Below are 12,018 nucleotides of genomic sequence, written 5' to 3' on the forward strand. Positions count from 1 at the left end.
CACTTGTCAATTGAACATATAATAAAGCTTGTATACTGTATAGTAGACATTTAGTGACCCTTATCCTTCCTCTGATATTGTCTCAAGAGGGGGAGGCGGTTGTGATAATTGTGGTGCCACATGTAGATCATTCAAGAATACATTTGCATTGCATTATGGTAAAATATGACGAAATGCTCTTTTCCAAAGAAAAATGATTTCCACTGTTTGACAGTCCATGATGTTTTGAGATTTGTTGGTCCTTAATAATTTAACTCCTGATAGACATTTACTATATAATTATTCCTAGAGGGAGTGGGTCAGAGGAATTTTGGAGAGGTTTCTGAGCCAAGCGTCCTGTAATCTAGGTCATGTTGACCAAATATTTGGATCCATGAGTTGCTTATAAAATCACATTCATTTGTTCTGCTCCAGCTGCTTAATTACGAGTTATACTAATTGCCTCTGGAACTTTCTTAACATAAAGAATTCATTACTTCATATCAGACTGACTCTTGAACAATCAGATTAATTAATAGCCACCTTTTAATCATGTTCAGCGTTGAATAAGTCTTCACTTGACATCGTTTAAAGATATTAAACCAAGACTTGCTGATTTATTTTTATTTTTATAATTGTTCAGAACATGTGTGTTAAAGATTAAGAATTAATTATTATTTAGTTTCTGCAGTACATGTGCATGTTTTGTCATACATAAAGTGAAACAGTTAAGTAGTCTGCTATGTTGACCCTCAGAGATCAATTTAATTCTCACTTTTAAATAATTACCTACTTGTTTTAAAGCTCCTTGTCTCTAGACAGAGTTAAATGCAAAATCACAACAACTAAAAGGTCACAGAAGGTTAAAATCACAAATTGATTTGAAAGCTAATTAACTTTAAACCTAAAGGAATGTGTTAATGAACAATTACCACACTCAAACTCATTTTTCAAAGCTGATCAAATAAACTGATAAAAGTTCAGAAATATCATGGCGAAGTCAATATATTTAAGACTCATTAAAATGCCATTATCCCTGACCACCAACCATATGAAATTATTAACATCAGTTGGCAAGGTCTTGAAAACATTATCCTCCACCCAAACAATTCAACATCTCTTCAACCCTGATCCCACATGCTCTTTACTCAGCAGCTTTCCAAAGCAGCTTTGCCATATTCTGGACAGACACCCAAATGTGCAGGAAAGCTCTTTCCCTATGGGAGGCCACCTTTTATCGTACAAGACAGGCTACAATCATACACCAGACGTTATCCAGCCCCAAGTTCTTACCTCTGATATTTCCGCTGACTTCAACAAAATGTGTGATCAGGAATTATTTCAGAACTTGATCAGCAGTTCATCCGACAATTGTGGTCGTTGGACATATCTTGAATGATTCTGTATATACAATTTTGCTCTCAGTCATTTTTTGATCCCATTGCTCATCCATCCCAACTAAACACAACATCCCCATTTTAAAATGTTGTTACAGCTATGCTGTGTTTTCAAACATGGCTATAATTGGGTCAGCATTAAGATAGCCTTGAGACAGTAGTACAGACTACAGTATGGGATCATCCTCTTGCCTAGAGTCCACTGTTGCTTGAAGGACTTTCATTGAATCACACGAGGGATCAGTCAAACCAAACAAGCACATGTTCAGTGTTGATGGTTTCATTAAAGCCAGACTTTGTCTGCGTTTAAGAGGAACACGGCAGGAAGGATCGTTTCACCCCCAGAGGCAGTAAGTGGCAAGTATGGGGAGGCTTGCTTCTAATGCAATTTACACTATTTGATCATGGCTCATCATTATCTCATTCCAGGAGTCTAATAACAACATGCAGGCTATTATGTTGAACGCCTACATGCCCAAGGACAGAGGTATGACGACGTCTGCGGATTACTCACCATTTGCATTTAGATTGTGTCTTTTTACAAAGACACCTGAACAGAGGATTGTGGTTTTTGTTGGGGTCCATGTCACAGTAAGAGTTCTGTTCATGGTAATACCCAACCTTCTCTGCTTTAATCATGCCTCACAAGGGAAGCCATTGTGAAGGATGGTTTACTGGCAAGCTTGGAACTACAAAGGGGTTACTACCAAAGGTTAAAAGCAAATATTTTGCATTGCCAATGCTTTTTTGTTGCACTATTTTGTCATTGGGGAGAGCAATCTGCAAGTGTGTTCTTGTGGATGATTGGAGACCTCTTACACTTTGAACGTAATTTGATGTATTAAACATCCAACTTCAAATCTGAATTTCTGTCAGGTCTATGGTGCACACTGCACAACACGTCTAATAGTGATGAGTAAAATTCCATTGGTGGTGACTCACTGTCTTGTTATTGTTTGTTTCACTTGCTAGACCTCCATTGAGACTATGATGAACAATAATAGTTAGACTAAATGTTCTTTTCATCCAAGGTACAACTGTCAGTAAATACCAGAGGAAATTGGCTGCACACTACTGGAGTGAGGTGGTTTTCTACCATAAAACAGGACCCCACAGGTACTTCTTGAGATCCAGGCTCCTTTATTAGTAATATTGATGAGGAGCGGTTGGTCAATCTGGATGAGTGGATCCGGCCATTCGTTTTCATTAGTTAGTCGTGTGTCTCCCGGCGTCCTGGGGAGAGGGGGGAAACACACCATCTGTGAGGCTCAGCAGAATCGTCTGAGCTCCCTCTCCAAGGCTTACTGCTGAGCTGGTGAGCCACACAGCTCACTTCATTTCATTTGAAGCATCCAAACAGTGTGTGGCACTGATATGATGGGCACCGATACCAAGCCATTGATATTGGCGTCCATTGTTCACACCAGGACACATACAGTGTCTGGATGTTCTGCACGGGGTGTTTTGTGTGTGTTTATGAGCTTTATTTGAACCGACTATCTGTCTTCTCCTAATATTGAAGTTGTTTGACGGGCAGGCAGGTGTTGTGGAACGATGGCGCTTCTGTGTACTCTACCATAGATGCAAGCATGCTCTCCTCGCCTCTTCAGTCTCCTGAATGAGAACAGACAGGTTGAATGAAATGATGATATCTCTGAATAGGGTGTCCATCTTTCATCAATGCCTCTGCTGACAACAAATAATAGGCCTTCCCCTTGTTTTAATTTCAATAGACTCATAATTTATCAGCTTTTCTTCATCCCTGCTTATCCTTTATTCAGAATGTATCTTTTCGTTGTCTCACAGTTCCTTTAAGTAATGGCAAATCTATTTATGAGAGGTTTAATATTTCTCTTTCATTCGCAGTTGGCAAACACAGTTCAGAGGCTTGTTAATGGGATAATGGTTCCGTAATGGTGCTTACACATTGCACACTGCCGCAGAATCACTCAGACTTAGGGACAGAAGAGGTGTTATTTGTTGAATTGGCCATTATGAATGGTACATACATATTTCTTATGTAACCCCCCCCCCAAAGATTCTGGCTGAGTGTGTGCATTAATGAAAGTACGGTGCCCAGTGAAGAAAAGCCTATGTTAACACATTTTATAAAAGAATAAGCTTTCTACACTTGAAAGAGAATGGTTTATGCAAGACGTAAAAGCATGTTTACTCACCCCGTGAATCTGGCAAAGACTGATGTTTATTTGCCTGTTTTTATTGTGCAGTTCTACATCAGCGACTTTATGAGGGAACTAAGTAAGCATTGCTCATGGTTTCCAATAACTCAAAATACCAAAAGAAACCTCAAGACAGGAGCAAACGCTGACAAACCCTCAGATCCTCATACATATGTCCAACAATGGACAGATTCATATAGATATTTTACCCTAGTAAGGTGAGGAGGTGTAGTGAGACACATGGCAGGTTGCCTCCCAGTATATCAAACAGAGAACAGTCCATGTATACTGGCAAGCACCATCTGTCCTTGGGGCTGTCTGTGGAGCTGCAGGCCCATGTATAATTCTGACAGGTGCCATTCCCCTGTCCCACAGCTGACAATGGGGATCCTGTGAGTAAATACTGGAGGAGCAGGAGAGACAGCTGGTGTGTGCTCAACATGCCCACAGCTCAACCCACGGGCGCCTTCGTGGGCTGGGTCTCTAGCCACATCACCATGTTGTGTCTCCTCCCTGGAGAACCGCTAAACCTCTTTTTCAAGGTCGACATCAGTGCTTACAGGACTTTCTCAGACCAAGCCCCAGCCCCAGTCCCAGCCCCAGCTCCGACCCCAATCCAAAGTCCCGACCCCAGCAACAGTAACAACCTCGAACTCCTCCTTCTTCTGATTCTTACTCCTCCATCCAGTGTCTTCACCAGCCCCTCTAGCCCACACCCCATGCTTTTATCCTTCACACCTTAAGGGCCCTGGCCAGGTACAAATTCTCCTGCTCTGGGTGTTGATCCAGAGAGGTCAGTGAGAAGTAGGCCACACGGCGAGAGGGCAAGGAAATCAGCTCCGGAAATGTCTTCTGCTCATATCACTGCATAAGAGGTATCATGTACACACAAACACACACACGCTCCCTCTCATAAGCCGCACTCCCTCACACACTCACACACACACATACAAGCGCATGGCAATGCTATTAGCTGCTGGCTGTTGTGATCCATCGCTGATGAGAAGTGTCTGGCAGGGAAAAGGCTGTTGATCTTAATGCTAATGCTCAGCGTCCTGACAGAATGAAAAGACTATTCTTCAGGGGAAAGTGTGCAGTGGCTTAACCAGAGCGAAAGAGGAAGAGTGGTAAACAAGAATTAAATGATGCTGTGTCTGTGAGCAGGTTGCCGTCGTGACATTTCCTCTCAGTGCGATTAATAATGAAGGAGATTACAGGCACCTCGGCGGGGACACACAAATGAGACAAAACCCAGGAAGATTATTAGAAGGCCGACAGCCCACGTCAAATAACGTAGAGGCTCAGACAGCTGTTGTGAAATTAATATTTGATGGCCTTTCATCAAAAGAGTGCAAGGAGGTATTCCCATCTCACTGTGTGCTTGACTTTAGAAAGACAAAACTGTACGACATCTGGAAAGCGTGTGTCAGGATCCATTTTTGCGATATAATGAGCGACACAGTGACGACCCCCCATCGAGGCGGAGGAAACAGTACTATTGATGTTGGATACTATGACCTATATTTCTTCGGTATTCTATCTTTGTCTACTTAACCGTTGTTGTGCTTATCAAACCAGTTCCTGAACCAGCCATACCAAAGAACACAGGGTTTTCCTTTCATTTGCCAAAAAAAAGGAACGACAGTGAGAAGGAAGCAGGCAACGGAAGGTGATAATTGGAGGTTGAGAGCGTTGTTCTTCACACAGCAGTCTACAGAATATACATTTGATGAAAAGACTATGAAGACCTGGTCTACTCAACACCTGGCTGGGAATACAGGTGAGCCCATGGAGAACACTAGCATGGATTTATTCAAACCCATGCACTCATTTGGGTTGTTTACGTTATGTTGTGTTCAGTCAAAATGAAGGACATCTGCACACAGCCAACGTGGATGGAGTCTGACAGTGACATAAGATCAAACGAAATGTGGATTGACAGGTGAATGAAAATGTGCGAGTCTGCTTTCTCTGTTTACCTCCGAATGGGTTTTGATTCCTGAGTGACGTGACAGCCTCCTGTCTCCTTTCTTTCCCCATGAAACCCAGACGGGGGGCCGTTAAAGGAGCCTCGTTGCCTCAGGATCCTGACCCTTTTGAATCTCCTCCTGTCAATGCAGCACACTTTTGCATGCATGTCTTTAAGAAAACGATGTCACCGCCAGCCCTACTAACATGTTAGTTTTCCCCCTTCCCTTGGGGGCGGGCTGTGTTTGACATACCCAAACGCCAACCAGCAGAACAGCCACCGTCAAGAAACGCTTTACGACTGGGGTAATTCCATGTGACAGCTCGCTGAAATGTAAGCAGTGTTCTGAAGCAGCGCATCTCTCTGCAGTTTGGGTGCGAGGCCGATTGCAAATGGCTGCTGACGCGTCGTGATGCATGGCCTTGTCAGCTGGCGCCGGAGAGAAGCGGAAGGTCACCAGTCCGGCCGGGGGTGTTTATCACCAGCCATGTTCACGTTGTCACACTGGGAAATAGAATTCATTACTTTTATTCTTTACATGCATTTCATTAGCCTATGGTAGACCTCATGCTCTGTATCAAGCCGGCGCAACCGTCCCAGGTCTGGTGAGTGATGCTGAGGATTCTTAAAGTGTTATTAAAACACACAAGGAGCGTCAAAATTTAATAGGATTTGTCTGCTGTGAGATTTTCATTAGTTCATTTCTATGGTCAATTCACCTCTGCTGTCCCCATTGACTCCGGAAATGGGAAATGTGATATTCGTAACCTTTCACAAAGATATATCATTAATTGCTGGCAATAAAACAAGGAACATCTTTCACCGTGAATATACAAATCTCTGTTGCTAATACTGGAGGTTTGTGACCCATTGCAGATGAGTGTCAAGAACAAGGGGTGAATGGTGCAGGGATGGGACCTCCATGGTGAACGTTCATCTTCTTAAGGACATCGGTGTGTGTCAACCTGTCGACTTGTGTATGCTTGAATGACACTGGAGAGCCCCAATCACATCAGGTTGGTCTCTGCTTTGCAGATCTGCTTTGCAGCTCGCCACACCTGTTCATCTTTACAACCATCTTTGTGTCTCCACCTTCCTCACTCATCTCCTAGGATACAGTATGTACTCATTTACATGCTATACTTATGACATGGATTAGATGCTCACGATATTATTCTCAATCTGTATCATCATTAGCCTGACGTTGTCATACTCATAATTCTAGTCAGAATATGAGTCTGAGAACTCTCCGTTGGACTTTGACTACGGGGCGTGTTTCAAACGAGCCTGGAAAACAAATGCCTCTTCGCTCAATTGGATAGACCTACAACCAATCAGAGCAACGTAATATGTTGTTTGTTCAAAACAAATTCAACTTAAGCGCTCTTTTGTGACGTGGGTGATTACGTTACTGTTGATCATCTGTCCATCATCGTATAAAGCCCGCCCTGGCAATTTCATTGGTACGCCCAGATCCTGGTTTTCTGTAGTTGTTCCCCAATATGAGACCCTCCAGACCCAACTTCCCGACCAAATTTTTTTGTGGGCGGGGAGAAGTTGGGCTGGCAGCCAGGCTATATCATCATATGATGATGTTATTTCAGTTTTATATTTTGCGAGAATGTGTTGAGGAAAATGACATGGTTTATGTCCGTTAAATGTAAGGTTTACATGAGGTTTGTAAGTAAGGTTTGTAAATATGGAATGAATCCTGACTCACAACAGAGTTGTAAGTGATCTTTGCCTCCGAGAAACATCTAGAATGAGGTAAGACCATTTTGCCTGGTTTGTTTACAAGAAACAAAGATAATGTGCATCCATTCTAAACGAAAGGTGTTTGTTTTCCAGGCAACATTGGACCTGACAATGGAACAATTCCAGCAGCTTTGCTGCAGGCACAGACGTGTTTGACTGTTGATGTTATCCAAAATGTTTCCCATGGTGGTCTCCACCTGAATTCAAGTCAGACTTCTCTCAACCTCAACACTGTTATCTCTGTGGGGTCAAGAAGAGCAGTCATATTTAATGAGAAAACAAAATTGCAAGAGATTTGATCAGCAGTGTGAGAGAGTGGAGCTCAGAAGAGTTTGGGCAGGAAGAGCAGACTGACTGGCATCAAAGGGGGTCAAAGAGAGGGCAAGCGGGCATCCGTACACTCTCTTATTAACAGGCTGAGGATGATTAAAAGATCCATGGAGACTCTGGACAAAAACGGCCGCCTCCTCTCCATCTCCACAATTCAAAGACTTTTACATTGCAAACCGAGATGCTACGTTCCCCAAACAAAAGGGTCGGTAGTCTTCTCTTATTCCAAAAACCATATTCAGAAACGACGAACAGTGATGCGAATTAGGGAAATGAATGTTTCTACTCAGTCATGCCATTGAAATGCACCTATTTCCATACACACCAAACAATCTAAAATAGGCCATTTTACTTTGATCTAATACCTTCTAAGTGCACTGTCGAAGAATGATCCTAACGATCTATGGGAGATGGAAGAGCTATTGTCTGTTTTCTAGAGGAAGCCTCCCTATGCATCCACCTCCAGAGAGGCCAGCAAGGGATGAATGACCACCGGGTCGCTACTCTTTTCTTATTAAAATAAGAAATATGAACCTAGCTGGTTCATTGTTGAAATTAATCTAATTTGCAGTATGCCTACAGGACCCCTTTGTTTGTGAACGAGGGTGCATGAGAGAGAGATAGAGAGCGAGGAAGGGAGGTGAAATACTGGTGGGGGCTTCCATTCATATGCATGGTGCTACTCAGATTCCTTCCCTCCAATAATGGGATGCTGGTGAGAGAGTCGCGGATGAGGAACACGGCCAATCTGGGTCATAAAGAAGCGGGGTGGCACAGACGCTTGTCTTTTGTCTGGATATCAGCAAACATTAAGGCCCGCTGCGATCCTTTGAAGAGAGGATGCAGAGAGAGGAGACTGTTCAGACTTGCGGAGGAGGGAAAAACTGATTCAATCAAAGCTACACAGGAAGGCACATTATTTTATTCAGAACATGGTATGTTTAAAATATGGTTTTTAAAAATTGAATTGTAAAACTACTTCAAAAAGACGGTTGTAGCGTCTTATTTCTTTTGTTTTCTGTCACAGATTATCTAAATGTCTGAAGCAAATGTCTGGCTATTAGGCCAGCTAATTAGCACAACTGGAGTTGGGATCATCGAACATGAACTGTTTTTTTTTGTTGAGAACAATGAGGTTTGAAATAGATTTTCTTTGCAATCCGAGCCTTGTAAGACATAATTGTGGTGCAACTGATAACCCCATGTGACAGAATCCTCATCCCATCAATAAATGTGGTGTACCCTTCTTGTTAGAAACGGTTTATCTGGCAAGGAAGTCAGATATGTACTTTCAGAGCCAATAGTTGGATGCATAATGTCAAATATGAGACTGAAAGATGCCACAGTTGGTGGCTAATAAGCAGTTTCTCATCGACAGACCAAGTCACAGGGCGATTCAAAGAAGATTGTCCACTGACACCAATTCTATGATATTCTCAGTGGGACAGTGAGTAGTGAGCAGCACATTTGCCGACTTTTAAGGCATCTTTGGAAAAAGGCTACGTCAGAGTCATAGTTACCGGGCCTTATTTGTTAGGTGCTATGTGATTTCAAGGTTTCTCTCATGTGACAGCTACCCAGCAGTGTTTTAAGGCTCAGCTTGATGCAGCCTTTCTTCTTGACATCTCTTTTAGATGGTGGGTGTGCATGAGGTGGTTGTAACAAAAGATAAATACATAATGCTGGTGTGCACTTTGACATTCTAAGGATACAAGATGAGCATGTTTTAGAAGACATGCTGTTGAGCTCAGATTACTTTATGGCACACATTTTCATATTTAATGCGTCAAAAATGACCCTCATTTTTTACGTTAACTCTCAATGACATTACTTAGGTGGACTTTGAACAAGTGTTCTAGCTAAATACAATCAGTCACTTTAGTCGGGTGGGTCACAGCACTGTCACATTTCCGCATTGTTCCATATTGTCTGTTCAGTCTCTGAGGTCTCCAGCTTCTACCCAACTATGACGCCATGCTACAGCCCAGTTAATCCAACACGCGTACACCCCCCAGACCCATACAGGGACAGCTGCCCAACCCAGATGTTTCTCATCTCTAATGATGCTTAACCAAAATGAAATCACTTGCACTCAGGCTAATGACTGTAATCCCATTCTGTCCTTTTGTCATACAGGCCTGCCTGCTTCCGCTGTGAATAATGTTGCATCCTAAGCAGTTTTCTATGGTTACCCCACCAAGTACAATAGGAAGCTCATACCTTTACATACTTTATGAGATTGTTCTTCCTGTGCTCATGTCCTCAGGTGGTGACGAGGGCTCACCTCAGGATGCTGGTGCTTTGAGGAATCCCAGCTAATTATCTACTGAACAAAAACATATCCTTTGAATCTTCCAGGGTTCAGAGACAGAGATTTACATATTGCCGGCAACAGAAATGCTATCTATTGACATCCTTGCGGCTCAAACACCAGAGAGATCGGAATGGAGAGGTATGCGTTCTTTATGTCAAAAACACAAAGCTGTGGAATTCCTCCATGGTTTTGACACTTGCATAACAACAAGCTCTGGCAGATCCAACTTAGCAGCATGACTTATATCTCCTTAACATAGTTTACCAAACAAATAAAACCCAATTACCAACCGCTTCTTGCCGTCAATGTTGATGAATACCTCCTGACAATTACAGCGATCCCCTGAAGACAAACATCTTAACGCCCCTAAACCAACAGGCTGTGGAGTATGGATGTTTCTCATTGGAAAGGGGAGGACTGCCATGACAGTGATATATTGGCTTTGTGAAGAGCAAGAGTGTACAAGCATGGGTAGCTTTGTGGCAAATGGTACAGTACACAAAGGGAGCTTTGTCCTGTTCTACTTTCTAATATTTTCCACCAGTAAGGTAACCTACATACAATATACAGGTAGAAATAACCCCCTTGTAAATGTGACTGTTCAGATGTGACCTTCTCTTAACTGTGTCAAGAGTTTCTGGTCTGACCACTTTACATAATCTGTCAATTCACACCAAAATAGGAAGTTTGAATCTTGAACGTGAACTAGATCCAAAAGGACCTGTTTTCGCAAAATACTACCTTTATAAATTGTCCTTTTTTAAAGATACCGTGTCTACTAGTGCCACATTAAAACCATTCTACGGCCTTATAAAATTGGTGGCCATGAATCATAAAGTTGAGCAGACCTTTGTAACCTAATAAAAAAGAATAGTCATAACATGTCAAGGTCACCTCCACAGACGCACAGAGAGGGTCAGACAGCAAGCTAGTAAAGTGTGCAGTAGACCACATCGGCACTGTGGGTTCTGTTTGTCATTCTGTTGCTCAAGTCTCATCCTTCAATGTGCAGCAGGCAGCTTACCTTGTTCTGCCGACTTCAAAGACAGAGCATAAGAAAAGGTTGTACTTTAGAGTCAATACCAGACTTATCTTTTTGTGCACTGCAACATGTCAAAAGCAGATGCTTGCATGAATGATAATGAATATTTGGAATTTGAAGATGTCAGACAGGTTCTTAAAGCAACATTACTATGATGACATTCACGTGAGGTTAAAAGTGACACTCTACACCTCCAGGTGAAGACTGGCACAGTCATTAAACACTCTTTCTCCCAAAAATATGATTACCTGGTAACATTCCAAATTAATCTTTGTCGGTTCATACTCCCCAAGCCTAAAGACAATGTCTATACAGACAAATATACCATTTTGTTGCTCACTTAAAGAGCAAGAGGACCGTGGAGGTACTTTGTCATGATAATACAGGAAGTGGCAGCAGGATCATACATCATGACCAGACCTTTTAGCTTTCTAGTCCGCAGCCCAGATGGAGCCCGAGCCAGAGTGCTGAGTTAGCAGAGACCCCAACCTGGACACCTGGCCACCGGGGCAAACACTTATTAACTTCCACCCAGGTGAGCCTCCAGGACCAGCAGGAGCCCCGCTGCCTGGGCTGCCTCCTCGCCACACTGGTTGGAGTGTATATCAAAGGTACAGCACACATTTCATGCTTCTGTGGGTAGGGAAATTTCATTAGGAGGTACGCCTGGAGCCAATTATGACCATGCAGGTCCAGACCCAGTGTGAAATCTGCTCATGACAGGCGCACTATGTAATTCACAGGGGAACTCAAAACAATTAAAGATGGAGCTTGGTATGACTAATGAAATGCCACAGAGATCAGCACTGAGAGCCCAGACTGAAGACATGAGGGAGGGGTGGAGGGAATCAATGTTTACATTGTGACTTAAATGTAAAACAGGCTGTATAAACCAGGTGTCAGGCATCATTTGTTAATTTCAGTGCTCAGTGAGGCAAACGCAGGCAGTAGAAGATAGCTTTCGATTTATATTTATATTGTGCAGATACAGATACTAACCAGGCTAGAGTCCAATATTCAATGCTAAACTAAGACCAATCTTGCCAATCTTT

The sequence above is a fragment of the Hypomesus nipponensis genome, chromosome 14 (genome assembly GCF_054491055.1).
Source record: "Hypomesus nipponensis isolate SF chromosome 14, ASM5449105v1, whole genome shotgun sequence".
NCBI lineage: Eukaryota > Metazoa > Chordata > Actinopteri > Osmeriformes > Osmeridae > Hypomesus > Hypomesus nipponensis.